Source organism: Rhamphochromis sp. 'chilingali' (assembly GCF_963969265.1).
Source record: "Rhamphochromis sp. 'chilingali' genome assembly, chromosome: 17".
Classification (NCBI taxonomy): Eukaryota; Metazoa; Chordata; class Actinopteri; order Cichliformes; family Cichlidae; genus Rhamphochromis; species Rhamphochromis sp. 'chilingali'.
In genome coordinates this window covers 30662212-30678310 of record NC_137944.1, presented here as the reverse complement: position 1 = coordinate 30678310, position 16099 = coordinate 30662212, and the positions used below count along the sequence as shown (strand labels likewise).

Sequence of the window (16099 nt, the reverse complement as noted above, 5' to 3'; positions counted from 1 at the left end):
CTTTTCCATGTGTCCCTGTTGCAACACACCTGAACAAAATTAGTAGGTCGTTAGCAAGACTATAGAACGTGACTGAGTTTTGATTCATGTTATAGCAGCTCATGAGTGAATGAACATGGTGCAATAAAAGTACTTTTAGAAGTACATTACTTTACTTAAACTCACTTGAGTAGGGTTAGGGGTTGCCACTTCAGCGTGCAGTCTTGGTAATGACCTACTAATTATATCCAGGTGTGTTGCATCAGGGAGACATGGAAAAGTTGCAGGGCACCGGCCCTCGAGGACTGGAGTTCGAGACCTCTGATCTAAATAGATGCACCCCAGGCAGTGTAAACACATTTACAATTAGCTTTGTTTTTCTTGTAAAGTCACTCATGACTAACTGTAATCACACAATTGTTGGTCACCACTCAGATTTAGATTGTTTAAATTGCACTTGATTGGAGTTGTAGCTTGTCAAAACCCTGCACCTTGTTTATGTTAACCAAATGTTTATTTACAGCTACAAACTCCCGTGGAGCAGCCGAACAATTCAAAATTGTTTTCTCATGCAAATATGACAGAGCCTCAGAAATACAGGCGCTCTATGCGTGCTTTTAAATGCCGCCTATAAAATGACAGTTTTTGAATTTCTAATTAATCAGAGCGCTGCCCCGCATGGATATTAAAACTGGCATGAAGCTTTGTTCATGTGTCACATGTACACTTTAAATAGGGAGCTTTTCTGAGGTACAGATTTACATAAAATAATTAATGTTCCTCTTTATGCTTTTATGTAGGTCTGTGCTAGAGCTGGAACAAGCACCTGAGGAGGATGAATGCACACAGAACCTGATGAATTTTTACTCGGGTCTTCTTAAGGTTGGCCGCACTGAAGGCTTTGTTTTGGACAATAACATCTTCTTGGCATAGACTATAATAGAATTATGAGAAACATTAAATTCTTTGTCCCCATGCAAATAAATCCAATCAAACAAGTTCAAGTGTTAAACGCAAGCAGCTTTGAAGTGTAAAAACACAAAATCCTAAGAGTGAACAGGGAACAAACCACCACATTAACCCTGAGCAGGGACGCTGCAGCCTGAATTAGACAGACCCAAGAAAAATAATGGTGCATTTCTCTCGAGAGAACAGGTAAAAAAAAAGAGATTCGATTTGAATTCCCTGAAAAGCGGTGGCATGGTGGAGCGCACTGTTGCCTTACAGGAAGAAAGTCCTGGGAGATTTCAGGGTTCCCTTTGATTGGGTCCTCTCCCCTCAGGGGGTTGTCAGATGGCTTTCTGGATTCCTCTCATAGTCCAGAGACATGGATGTTAGATTAGCTTCCAATTCTAAATTAACCGTATGTGAGTATAAATGATTGTCTCTGTGTATTAACCCTTTGAAAGAAAGCTGATCTATCCAGGATGTATCCTGCTTCCCGATCCATGGCAGCTGGGATGGGTTCCCCTGGATGGATGGATGGTCCATTTCTTTCAGCTTCCAACAGTCCTGATTGGAAACTGCATGTTTTCCTTTTTGCTTCCAACTGCAACAGAGGTTTCTCAAAAACAGGTAGTTTTTTATTACACCTTTCCTTCACAAATTCATTGATCGATCAAGATTCTTTCTTGTGAAAAAATGATAGGTGATTCTCCATTTAAAGGTCGCACTTCTTTAAAGAACAAGCACAGCAGGTTAAACCTCTTTAGTGCCTCACCAGTGCTCACTTTTCTTGGTACACGTGATATTTTAGATCCAGACAGGCGTCCTCAGCGATGGGTCACTGTTCCCATGGCTTCACATTCATAAAGCTCTCTCTTCACAGCATGTCCTGGCTTCTTTTACAGAAAAGACCACTAATGAGTTCACTATAATAAATAGGTCTAAAAAGCTCTCCGATCCTACACCTTTTCTTCTAAATTTCCTCTCAGTGAAAGGTTTTACTGTTTGCCTTGTTATCATTCAGACAAAGGATCTTTTCTTTTTCTGCTTTTCTTTAGAGATTTAAGCGACATGTCTACAGCAGAGCAGGTCATTGCATTTAAAAACTGGAGCCATGGTAGCAAAAGCAGGAAAAATGTGCTTTTAGACTTTGTTTTTTCACAAATGAGAAACATGTAAGTAATCTCATGAAAAGTGATGCACAAAGACCATAGGTGAAGGTATTAGAAAAAGACTTCTGTTTTCTCAGGCTACCTTTATTGCTCTCTTTGTGAACAAGAAAAATCCATAGCTAAATAAAAAAGGTTCTTGTCTGTCCTCAGGGTGTTGTCAGATGGCTTTCTGGGCAAATGTAGGTACAAGGAGCAGTGAATTAGGCAGGCTGTTGGCGAGCAGATGGACCGAAAAGAGAAAAAAAAACATTACAACACTAAAAATCTCCCGGACTGCAGTGCGGTGTTCCAGATTGATTATTCTCTACATAAGAGTTTTTAGTATCTGAGAAGAAATTTCTCCTTTATCTCCTTTCAGCATTTAAAACAAAAGCAGATGTCTGTTTTAGCTCCGTATTCTCACTGGTGGATTGTGTAGCCTCAGGAGTGCTGCAAGCCTCTAAACACAAAACCAGTTAATTGGCCATGTGCTCTAATACTGTTACAAAGGCTATTTTTACCTCTCAGTGGCTTTGCATATAGCAGTGTGGAAGAGTTTGCTTGTGTTTCCAAGTATACATGAAAGTGTGCTGACAATCAAGAGCTCATTTTCTCTTCATCTCCTCTTCTTTTTTTTTGTCAGTTCGTGCGTGTGTGTGCGTGTGTGTGTGTGTGTGTGTGTGCGTGCGCGCAGTAGACAAATATGTTCCGCTGTTACTCCCACGTCAGTTCCAAGGATGATAACAAATCATTATGTGATAATGAAATCCGATCACATGAATTACTGAACTTGCTTTCCTTCATTAAAGTCTGTGGGATGAGACGCCAAATCTTTAATCCAAGTTGAAGCAGCCTGCAAATAACTACAAGAAACAAAATGCTTTTTAAATAGAGAGACGTGACAGGAGGATGAATACATGCATCTGTTCGTCAAAGTTTTGTTATTAAAGATAAAATAATAGGAAATAATGTAAATAATCTAATCATATGATGATTAAAATGATTCAAATAATGATGTTAGTTGTGGTGACACTGAAGCCTCAGCGTTAGCATTTTGGTTACCACCATGTTGTTTTTGGGAAGTTACAGTAATCAACAAATCTGGTTCTAAGTTATCTGCCAGCAGACTTCTTAAGCTTGGTTAGCAGCATGAATCCATAATCTGTACTGATGCAACGAGCACCAAGTGGGCTGCATCACACAATATTCTGGATTATTGGTCAGATAATTCCCTTAAAAACGCTTCAGAAGTCACTGACACAGTCAAGAGGTCCAATTTGGTGAATTAATGGACATTTGGCTTTACAGACAGCTGCTGGTTACACCTCCCTGTGTCAACACTCTTGTCATTCAGAGACATCCATCTAGACTTCGAGCAAGCAAAATCCAACTTGGCGAGTTATAAATATTTAGCCCATATTCAGTTGTTAAATAAGTGGGAAGTAGTCCATAGAAACCCAATTCAAGCTTATAAACAAGGTTAGGAAAACCTGCAGGCAGCTGAGTCTGAAGAAGTCACTTGGATGAGTGAGAAAAGGTTTCTTCCTCTGAAATTTCTACATCCAGATGAATAGAATCAACTTCCTGGGATTTTCTTATCTGGGTGATTGAGCATGCATCAAGACACCTTCAAGTCGCCATTTAGGGAGTCACAGTTGAACTTGTTGTGATGCTAAAATTGTTTAAATATTTGCTCATTACAGTCATTATGCATAGAATAGAACCACAGTTAGCTGCTATTCCACCTGCATGTATCCAATACCTTATATTACTGACACGCAGGTGGGGGCGTGAGGTGTTGGTGGTGGTATAGGCAGCGGTGACAGCAGATTAGATTGTGATGGAGGAGGTGAGGATAGATACAGTGATGGAGGAGTAGAAATGTACCATCATTAACTTCAGCAGGTTGAATTTCTTCAGCTGCTGCAGGAAGCACATCCTCTGCTGTGCTTTTTTTGATGAGGGAGTTGATGTTGTTGTTTGGGAGACGACGCTTCCCAGGAAACGCGAAGACTTCATAGATTCAACTCGGCAGTCATGCAGGTACCTGGGATCTTGTGGGGAGGGTTTCATCTTGAAGTCTACAGTTATCTCCACTGGAGTGAGCTTCAGGCATAAGTCCATACACAAGGTCACCAGACTGTCAGTTTGCCTCCTGTAGGCAGACTCATTCCTATCTAAGAGGAACCCGATGAACTGGCACCATCTGACAACTTCAGGAGTTAGTTGCACCGATGACTGCAGGTGTCAATGTTAGTGTGCAGAGACGAAAGTATGAGATTTGAGGACTGAGCCTTTCACAGACAATCATATTTCCTTTTATTTGAGTGAAATTCAAGCGTTCATCTTGTGAAGTTAGTACAACTTCTGTTACTATAAAGTCATACTCTAATACTATGTAGCTTCTCCTTATTAACTGATTTGTTAGAGTCAGATGAGATTTCATTATTGTGTGGAACATGGTGGTATAGCACTTTTTGATAGGTCATTTCACTTCTGTAGGTGCGATCCAGAAAAGATTCATGTTAAGTTGGATTCACAGTAGCTATAAATCGACTTGCTGTTAGCTCTGATCATAAGGTGTGTGATAAAGTCACAAGGAAAAAGTATGCTTCTTGAGGTGAGATGGAGAGTGAGAACTGTGAAACATGGGAAAAGTGCTTGTTAATTGGCGGCACTTATGCTGCTGCCAGCATTTCTGCTCCCTGTCAAATGCATTTTGTCTGTGGTCTAATTATCCTTTTAATATGTTTGAAACCTGGTCATTTGAGTAACTCTGTGATGTAGCTGCATTACAGGCACAGTCCAGAAACAGCAGTTAATTACATTGTTATTGAATGCATGCACAGAACCTCTTGAAACTGAAGACAAGGCGAGACTTTATTGGAAACGGATACTTGTTTGAATGGCTTTTTTGTTAGCTCCCCAGCTCCTACTCGTTCCATTGATTGGGAAAGCTTTCTGCATTCACTGGTGCATTTTGTACATTTTGGAGATAACCATTGTATTGCCCTTGATATGATACAGTTTTTCTCCTGAATATTATGCTTGAAGAAGTCATCTTACATCCACCGACAGGACTAGAGACATTATGTGTTGACAGCCTGAGTTGTTTATGAATGCAGGAAGAACGACTGTAACACAATCTTCTACAAAGAGTGTTGCATTATCAGCTGTTTTATAGCCTTAATGCTGGCTGTCAGGCTCTAGCCTCAGCTGTGGCTGCTCATACACAAGTCTGTGCTGCAGCAGTTACAAAGATTACTAGAGGAGCTAGTTCATCCGGCTCCTGCATCAGCTGCTCCCGAGGCTGATCGAGACAGGCGGTAGCTGTGATTATAACTATATCCATGGGTCGACGTGCTGCAGCTGATGATATGGCTGTAGCATTGGTTTTGTTTTGGTTGTTATGATTATGGCTATGATACATTAGCTTAGATGTGCCAAATGGCTAACTGCATGCACGTAGTATGTGTATGTGTGCAGTAGATTAACTTGGCTGTGTGGACTGAATGTTGTATTGAGTTACTTGTAAATTTATTGCTGTACTCTCCTGACTTCTGCAGTGTGCTGGTAACACATCTGATTAAAAGCACCGCAGATTCAAATCCTGGGTGGCTTAGTGTTGCTGCCTTGCTAATGTTCGATACTGCACAGACATACTAATAGCACCCGGGATTCAACCACAAATGCAGCCAATGTCCAAGCAATCACCATATTACAACCTCAGCCATTAGAGCCAGGCAGAACAGCAGCAGTGCAGCGTGTGCTTCCACATTATCCATCCTGACTGTAGTATCTGATTTAACCGAACAAGTCCAACACACCAATTATTCATATGAATGAGGGAGAATAAAGCTTAATGTGAGGTAATGCAAAATGCATGTACAGAAAAGAGAAATTGTGTACTGGGAAAGAAAAGTTAATTTAAGGGGATGTAAAGTAGTACGAAGGAAAATATGCAGGATTTTCTAAAGGGTAGAGTCCCGCGTTTTGCTTCCAGGGAGAGATTTTTCATGACAGCCAAATACAGGTTAGTAGCATTTGCCAAAGGTCTTTATTCCAAAAATGAACCAGGGAGTCACTCTGATCTATAAGCGCAAAAAGTACAAATAAAAAAGTCACTTTTTTCCAGAAGTTTCTGTTCTATTTTGATGCTTTTTTGCTGTGAACCCGGGGCCCCGTTGGAATTCATTGTACCCACTATGAATACAAGATGACCGTAGCCACCTCCTCCAGCGAAGGAGAAAGCTAGAACCTTTTAAAGGCACCTTTCAAATCCACAGGGAACCACTGTTTGTCTCAAAAGAGGGAGTATTACTTCAACATATTTTTCTTCCCAATAACGCTTTCATCTCAAAAGACTGCTGAAAACCATGAGTGGATGTATTGATGCTTAAACTTGTGAAATTTTTTCTCCATTCTGGCTCACTGTGATCTCCTTGGGCCTCTAAAGTATAAATTTCTTGTCTTTTTAACTTAGGTCATTGCTTTTCACATCACAGGTTCCCCGGGGACACCTTAATACAAGCATGAGCTCAGTCTCCACGTGTATTTAATGTTGGCTTTTAATGGGAAGAAGTGGTGATTATTAAATTATATTATACCAAAACAAGCACGTGTTTGCCAAGTTTCAAGTCATTATAAATGCTGAAACAGAAAAAACATGGCACTTAATGCTTTGCGCATAATTTGTATTCCCATCAAAAAAGATACACATCTGCTCACTTTACCTAGAGCACAGGCTCTGAATCATCAAGTATTCATGCTAAACGTTCTCATCTGTTTTTGTCGGCAGAGTCCTCAGTTGCTGCAGACAGCAGATAAATCCTATTTATTTAGGCTCTGTTTTATAATATTATATTGTTTCCCAACACTTCTTTTGCTGAATGCTAATAAAGAGTACAAAAAGATGAAAAATAGACTAGACTAGTAACATTAAAGTGACAGGAAGAGGAATCGATATGATATAGCACGTGTTATGGCATTTTAAATGACTGTAGTCCTTTCAGTGTTTCAAAATATGGTTTCATTTTATTCTTAAGACACTGAACACACTTTCTTTTAGACCATTTGCATTTATAAATGGTCTAAATGGTCCATTTGCATGTAAAATGGTAAGACCACTGCCTGATTTTAAAATATTTGCTACAAAATCTTAATTGTCAAAGCATCTATTGAAGGGCAATAAATAAAAGTGGAATATATATTGTTTATAAAAAGTAAAGAAGCACATAGATTCACAATCTCTTTCTAAGACATGATGTTTTTGAATAGCATTTCTGGTGTATTGATGTGCAGGCATGAATGCACCAAATGATGTCCCTGAAAATTCTGTGTTTTTATGTAAGTAACCTTTCATATTATTGAAATATAAGGTTAATATAAGTTTTCATATCAACAAAATGTGACTTTTAACCCATTTAGCACAGAAGATGCACCATCACATATTGCACCAGTCTTCTGCTTTTATAGTGTCTGCATAATTACTGTACTATAACAACCTGCTGCACACTGCTCTGTGTCTGCTCATGATATCTGGATCCGATTTTTATTCACACTCGCATTTTATTTGGTCTTATTATGACAGGCTGTAAACCTATTGCTGAGTGTGTTTAAGAAAAAAACCCCCATAAACTTGGATAAAAATTCTTTTTTAATTAGACCGGCCTCTGCTTGAGACGCTGCAGTATCAAATGAAAGATAATTAAAATATAAGACCTGTTTGTGTTTCACAGTTGTTGACAGGGAAAGTGTAATCAGTGCTTTTGTTTTCTCGCACTTTCTCCACACTTGTCTTTATCACGTCTCGACTTGAATATGAAGAGTGCTGCTGCACTACTTTCTTCAGGGAATATTAATTATGGATACTGGCTTATATACTACTGTACATGATTGTGTGCCTGCGGTCTGCTATCGTTCTCAACTGCTGCAGTGTAGAACTTATTTATATGAATATGAGGAAACACCGAGGGCAGAGAGAAGAATACACGAGTCGGGTACTAAAAGGACATCTCTGGATATCTGCAGCCAGCATCACAACAAGATAACAAGATGAATAGCAGCACGATGGAGCATATGTGCATAAATTACAACTAATAGAGAAGATCAATTAAATAATGATTAAAGATAAAGTGCATAAATATTTCAGGCTGGTAACATGACATTAATTTCAGTTGTCATGCAAGTTTAATAAACATTCAGATGTAATTAAATGGACAAGACTGGCAGACTGATGAGCATTCCTGTTTTCACAGGGAGTCACGTTTGTTTTTAAAGTGAAAGGATCATAAACGTCGTATATTCTTCCTGATATGAGCAAAAACACATTTATTCTGCTTGTCTGCTTTCAAGAACCAGCTCTGAGACAATTAGATGATTTGCTTCCTTTTGATCAACTACACACTTAGCGGGTGCATGACATTTGCTACTTCTATACTGCGGTTTCAGAGTTTCCTGCTTTTATTTCTCATGAATTAAACGGGGCTGGGTTTTGGACAAAAAATAGAAATTTATTACTCTGGGAAATTGTTATGGCCCTTTTTTCACCCCCTTTTTCAAATACCAGTAAATGAAAAAAAAAAATAGATACATGAATTGGTTATGAAAATTTGCTGCAATTATATCTAAATATCAGTTGTGAACCCTCTGCAGCTTTTTTAAAAAGACCAGCATCATCAACACCTCTGCACGTGTGAGTTGCAGACAGTTGTCTCCTCTGTGGTCTCATCTGCTAATGGTAATTACACCAAGTGTTTGTAATTACCCTGACAGTGATCTATTGATGTTTAAAATGCTCTTTTACCATGCTACTCACCAGGGAAAGTTTTTTGAGGTGCACATGTTTTCTATCAGCCACGGTCTGGTACACACTCACACAGCCACTTCACATTCATTCACACCTGGCCACTGCAACCAGCGCTGCACAGCTGGCCGCGGGGACAGCGAGGCAGTTAAGATGCACCTCTGTGGTAACTGCTGAAAGGGAAGGTGACCTTGATGTGTCTCCTCACGTTATTCTTCCAGTGCATTACCTGCAAAGCGTGCGACAACGCCATAACAGAATCAGCAGACACCTGTTTACAAGTCCCAGCACCAGCGGAGATGAATGAAATCAATACCCCGGCTCCTGTGCAATTTCTCCGTCGCATCGCCAGCCACAAGTTTATATTATCGTGGATCTTTACAGTGCAGAACTGATTATGAGGCACAGTGCAGATCTGCTTACTTGAAAGATTGGTAATTATGGGCGGCAGAGTGCGGTATTGGTGGAGTGCAGATACTGTAAGCCGTTAACCATCCTTTGAAACTGTTACAGTAAGCATAGAGGAAGCACCATGCCTCAGAATCAATGCTCATCATAAAAGCTGGTAATGGCGGGGAGGTGCTTAGTAGAAACATCTTCAGATCAACTTAATCGAGGCTTGAATCAAATCCACAGCATAAAGGAAAAGAACGGCAAGAGTAATACATTTTACTTGGCTTCTATAGTGCTCTTTACAGCACTCAAGCACTTTACATACTCTGTAAGATCTTATATAACGGAAAAACCGGCTTACTCTCATGTCTCCATTAAAATGTTGCAGGGCTGAGCAAAAATTAGAAACCATCAGCAAAACAAAGCATGAATAATTTGGCCTTTTAACAGCATTTCCTTATAAATATATTTATCTGATGTGATCGGTCATGTTTTTCATCCCCTTCAATGTTAAAATTTGAGAGGAACTGCATCATGATTTGAACTTTAACCCACGTTTAAAGCCCCATAGAGTTTTCGGTCTTCCTTCTGAAGTGAAGATGTAATCTTGAGCAACTGGACTGCTTTGTGTACAGTAGACCACTACTGCACAAGCAACCACTTGTTTCTTCACCCCTTTTGAAGTCGTCATTTCTCCAGTGAAAAAGTGGCTTTCCCGTTGCTTGCTGTTCATTTTGGGATGTTGTCTTCCTTATCCGTGGATTCCTGGAACTGTACCTTGCAAGATGAAGCCTGAGGAATTGGAGACATGGCTGTACTATCTCAACTTCCACTTTGTGAGAACTCTGAGATTAGCGTGACATCAGGATTGTTTACATCCCGTCTTTTGCCATCTTTTCAAAAACAAACATTACTGAATGATTTTAAGCTTTGTTGCTTTTCTGCACAGATGATTTTATGCAAAAACCTATGTGTGGAGGTGTAATATATAACAATAATTTCTGTCTAGTCATTGTTTAGTCTTGCTTTATCTTGTCCTGTTATCACTACAATCTGCCACTTGGGAGTGTGGGTGGGAATGAGTCTCTATTCCCTCTAAATTATGTTTTTAATGAAGCAAATCCTCAGTGACTCCTCTAGTCTAGGCACTGACAGAGACTTTTAGAGATAGAAATGTCAGCTTGGTAATGTTATCGGTCATTGATAATGAACTAAATAAACACCCCGTCCCCTCCCCGGTGACGTTAAAGTCTGTCTGCTCGCGAAAACTTTTATGAAGAAACAAAGAGCTACAAATCATTAAGGCTTGTATGGCGGCTCTTGGAACTCGATGATGATGTTGATGAGAGGGAGAGTCTGTTTATGGTTGTGCCAAAGTAACGCACTAGCTGGGAGACAGAGAAGCACAAAAAGCAGACTAATGAGACAACAAATGGCAGCTGAACTCCACGAGCACTCTTGTTATACTGTATATTCCTCTTAGGTCATGTCAGGAGGCAGCCGAGTGCTCAGAGATGAAGGAGCAGAAACTGAGGTGCCACAGTAACACCGCCTAAAGAGTCTCTTTGTATTATAAGTCGGCTGTAACTTTTAAAAGCGAAAAGGAAGACACCGCCTGAACTGAACTCTTGCTTCCCTTTGAGTTCCTCGGTTAAATTTTCTGTAGCAGTGATCATATTTCTTTGCATTGCGAGTGAGGTCCTGTTATTTCGGCACTGTGTCTATGAATTATGTAAATTGTTACGATAGCTCTGCATCAGTGCTGCTGAGACAGATTTTTGTGCGTGTTTGGATACAGCACTTACAATTCTGCACACTTCTTTTGAGAACCGACACCTGTGCCAACATGTTTTGATAATTGGAAACAATTAAGCTGTCTTGCAGAGGTGAGTTTTGAAATGGTCTTCCTGACGTGCGGTATTCATAGACGTTAATAACTCCTGTTCTTGGATTGACTGGGACACACCTGAATGGCAATTTGCTGTGGATAAAAAGCTCTGCGTGCATATGCTGACAGGTGGCATCAATGTAAAAGACTGATGAAATACACATTTCTCCTACTAAACTACTAGCTACATTCAAAAATATGTTATTATGAATATGTCATGCTGCCTCTCATGTTCACTTTACCCACCTTCAGCTTGTTCGTGTCCACTGTTGCTTCTCTCTCCTGCATTATTTTTCTCTTAATCCCTCTCAGGACAGCATTAGTATTACTGCATGAGCTCAGCTGATTTGGTCTTTTTACCTTCAGACCCTGAAATTCTGATTTATTCCGGAACACATATATTAGGGACTTTCTCTGGCAAATGTGCCAGAAAATTCTGTCCATCGTACCCTGACTTCACAGAGAATGAGATTCTGCCCTTAACATCATCCGGTGTTTCAGACGTCTGACATTTCCCTTACAAGACTCATACAGCTAGTGCTGTAGAATGGCTGTATCAGTCTTTAGGGTAGATAAAACTCAGAATATCTCAGCTCGGAAATTATGTTGCTGCTGCACCAAAAGCTGGAGTATATAGGCATGTTTGTCTTTCTGTTTTTGTGAGGACATTCATTGACACTGATGCATTCACAAGCCAAGTTTAACCATCACAACTAACTGTCAGACCCTTATCATAACTTTAATATAAGCCTGCTTCTAACTTTCTAGCGTTCATAACCCTCAAACAGGCCCTGAGTGGGTGTGAAAAAATTAGAGCCAGCCGAGAAGTTTTACCTTTTACAATATTTGGTGACTCAGATGGTCTAAAACTCCATGAAGATGGCTGTACATACACTATTTTCATTTATCTATTTAACTGATATCATTTCTTTGTTTATGGTTCTCAAGAAAGCTTCGCAGCCAAGGCACAATCACACATCTGTAAACTGTGGCTATAAAAAAAAAGGCTACACACTCCCACAGATGAGCATTGCATGTGTTAATATAATCAAATTAATTGTATTGTGAGATATATACGTAGAAAATGAAAGGCCTAAATTAAGTCATTTTTTCCTCATGTAGTGTTTCTAAGTGTAGGTTAGTTAGAATCTGTATAGGCTCAAAGTCATTAATTTCTTGCAGCAGCTCATTAACCAACGTATTTTTAGGCTCAAAAGCAGAAGCGAGACATCAATAATCAGTTTTAAAAGGTTTAATGAACTATCACAGAAATTCAATAGGGCGAAGGCTTGGAGCAGGTAAGTGATTGCAGGTGAGAGGGTTTTAGGCCAGAAGAAGTTAGTGCTTGGCCAATGTGACGACAGGGAATTATCTGTAGATCAAGCTGTGGCTGCTGGATCGGAGCTGGAGTTTCAATTAGTGATTCGAATGCTCTTTTGTTTCTGTTTTGGTAGCAGGTGGTGGGGTGGGGGCTGGATGCTTGGAGAATACAGAAGTGGTGTAGGGTGGGCAGACATGCCAGGAAAATAAAAACGGTTCTGTTAAAGCCTTTTGTGTTGACCAGCTCAGGTGTGCTCAGTGTCCAGGGAGGAGTTGGAGGAGCTTTTTTTGCAGGATTCAGTTTAATTTACGTTAATTTACACAGCGCTAAAATTACAACAACAGTTGCCTTGAGGTGCTTTATACTGTAAGGCAGGCGTGTCCAACTCCAGTCCTTGAGAGCTACTGTCCTGCAGCTTTTAAATGCATTCCTACTCCAACACAGCTGAATCAGATGATTGGATTACCTCTCCAGCATGCCATCAAGTTTGGCAAAGGCCTGGTAACAAGCCATTCATTTGATTCAGGTGTGTCGGAACAAGAATGCATCTAGAAGCTGCAGGACAGTAGCCCTCAAGGACTGGAGTTGGACACCCCTGCTAAAGGCCCTAAAACCCAAACAGCTCTCTGTGAGCCTTCACAACCGTGGGAAGGAAAAACTCCCTTTTAATAGGAAGAAACCTGGAGCATAAACAGGCTCAGGGTGAGGCAGCCATCTGTTACAGCTGATGAGGGGAAAGAGAAAAGAGAAAGCAGGGGGAAAAGATAACAGTCTTTCTCCCAGCTCATGGTATTACTGGCTTGTGCTGCTACTCTCTGCTAGTCACCACGACGGTGGTAATTAAGCCTGTTGTGTCTTATACTTCTTTTATTTTTCATCCTGTAACCCTTCTTTGTTCTCCAGTTGTCTACCAGAAACCTGTGTGTTTCCTCTGTGTTTGCAATTCTAAGTTTAATGGTCACTTCGCATTTTCTAACGCAGACCCTCCAGCTGGATGCTGCACCAATAAAATAAGAACAGACTTACCTGAAAGCTGCCTGCTCGCTGTTTGCCGAATCTCCCTCTGCTCCCTGGGATCCTTGCCTTTCTGCCAGTTCGTCCTCCAATTGTCCTGCTTAAGATGCCAACAAATAAGAGTATTACATTGTGATGCAGAATTCTCGGCCAGTATCAGCATAATAAAGGGATGGCTCAGGACCATATGATCCAGCCTTAAATATAACATTTATCACAAAGTGCCTTCAAAAAGTCTTGGCTCTAATTTTAAAAGTAGAGAAGATCTCTGCATCTTGAATTCAAACTGGGAGCTGGCTCCAAATGAGAGAGGCCTGATGGCTGAAGGCTCTGCCTCCCATTTTATCTTTATAAACACAAAGAACCACAATGAAACCAGCAGAATGAATGCTGCGGAGGCTTCAGCTTACAATGTGCAAGGGATTTCACACTAAATAAGGGATAACAATCAGGTAGGAAGTGAAAGGATGAGCTGGTCCATGTATACTGCAAATAAGTTAGATGATGGTGAACATGTATGACAGCTGACGCACAGTTATCCAACAAACTCTGCCTGTGGGTGGGGGTGAAAGATGAGCTGGCCCAAAACCAGGCCTGTCCTGACAATGGCAAACTCTCAGAACCTCTGATGTCACTGATTCCAGTCTTGGGCCGAGCACCAGCACTGAGTCTGTGGAAAAGATATAAGAGCATAGTCAGATATTAACTCTGAGTTGGTTCACTCAGTGAAATTTCAATTTAGGCTCATTTTCAGTCAGCTTAGATTCTGCTCTTGGTTGGATGGATTTCTGGTGTGTCTAAATTATTGTCTGGCTGTGCAGCAATTCGTGCAGATTCGAGATCAGATTATGAATGATAAGGTTGCTTTGATTTTATTTGATATAGCTCAATGCAGCTTTGACTCTATTTTGCTTTAAACAGGCAGATTGTGTCTTTTTTTTTTTAAATTCACCCCAAATTCTGTTAACTTACACTAATCAGCAACACTGCATTCATATTATTTAACCTCCTGAGAAATGGAAAAAAGAATCTTCCCATTGAACTAAAAGAGGCCACCGAACACATGAGATATCAATGGAAAGCCCAGGATGTCCTCTATTTAGTACATCAGGACTTAGGGCAGCTCAAATAAGTCAAAAGATAAAGACCAAAAACAAATGTCCAATACAGAGGATATAAATGAATAGGCCTGTTTGCGCTTTGTGTAAGCTAGTGTAAAGAGTGACTGTGAGCAAAGATCAGACAGAAACTAATAATAATTAGAATCTGAATTTTTTTTCATGTGGGATTCAGCAGTTCACTCTAGCATTCATAAATTTGTTGCTGTTTGCATTAAGTAGACTTGTTAAAATAATAAAACAGCAGTACACGTAAGAGCTCTTTTAAAATCAGTCAAAACCAGAAACCAACACGTAGCACTCTGAGAGCACAGACCCGCCGAGGCAGCTCACGCTCTGTGTAGGACTTACTTTCAGTGTGAATAGTGCTGTATTTTCTGTATGTTTGTTTGTTCTTTTTAATTGTACTATAAGAAAATTGTAGTGCAATAGAAATAGGTGCAAATTGCAGGCTTTTGTTATTTGCCCTGTTGAAACCCATTTGAATACACTGTCAAGGTTCTCCTGGCCGACTCACTCATTTTCTCTTTTTCTGTTGTAGCCCTTTATTTTCATTGCACATGTATGCACATAATGGGTGCTCCATGCCAACTGTGGCAGAATAAAACATAAATAGTAAGACAGCAGGAATAAATAAGAAAAAGGAAAAATATATTCATTCAAGATGAATATATACAAAACAGGAGGAAGGCACACATTTGAGAACAGGTTGCAAAGTGCTTCAATGTATAAAAGACTTGGTCTGAAAGAGTCTGTGTGTGAGTGGCCTGAGCGATGAAGGTTACTAAGACCATGGCTCAGATTGGTGAGGTGGGGGGTAGTGTTTGTTAACAGTGCGAATGGCCCAGGGGAAGAAGCTGTTTGTGAGTCTGGAGGTGTGGGACCTGACTGACCTGAGGCACTCACCAGAGGGCAGCGGGTCAAACAGGCAGCCAGGGTGCAAGGGATCACCTGTGACCGCCCTGGTTTTCCTGAGACAGGAGGATTTGGTGATGGCTTCCAGGGGTGGCAGAGGGCAGCCAGTGATTTATTTTTTTATAAAGGTGGTGTTAATTACCCTCTGTGCAACCTTTCAGTTCTCGGTTGTGGTCCCTGCGTAGCAAACACCCAGGCAGTAGGAGAGCACACTCTCCACTGAGGACCGATAGAAAGCCAGCAGCAGCTTCTGGTCCAGGTTCTTCCTCCTCAGGACTTCTTTATGGTGTTGTGGATCCAGGTGAGATCCATGGAAATGTAGGTGCCCAGAAACCTGAAGGTGGAGACAGATTCCACCTGTTCTCCATTTAAAATGAAAGGGGAGTGGCCCACTCTGTGCCTCCTCAAGTCCATGACGAGTTCTTTAGTTAAATCAACAATTTAGCAGAAGCTGAGAGTAGTCAAATCATGAAAATCATCTGATACGGTTAAAACAAACACCAACAGGACAAATTCTCTACTTCTGTTACCCCCGTCATACCTGACAATGACGTTGGTTGGATGGATTGG

At 40.6% G+C, this 16099-nt stretch overlaps 1 long non-coding RNA gene across 1 annotated transcript; it reads right to left on the bottom strand.

The window, feature by feature from the left end:
* Positions 1 to 8667: 8667 nt before the first annotated feature.
* On the bottom strand, positions 8668 to 15707 carry LOC308384850. The gene is made up of 4 exons (XR_013969410.1): positions 15672 to 15707; positions 14030 to 14166; positions 13509 to 13593; positions 8668 to 10065 (listed from the first exon to the last, which is right to left on the bottom strand). It is a non-coding gene; the product is annotated as an uncharacterized lncRNA (long non-coding RNA).
* Positions 15708 to 16099: the final 392 nt, after the last annotated feature.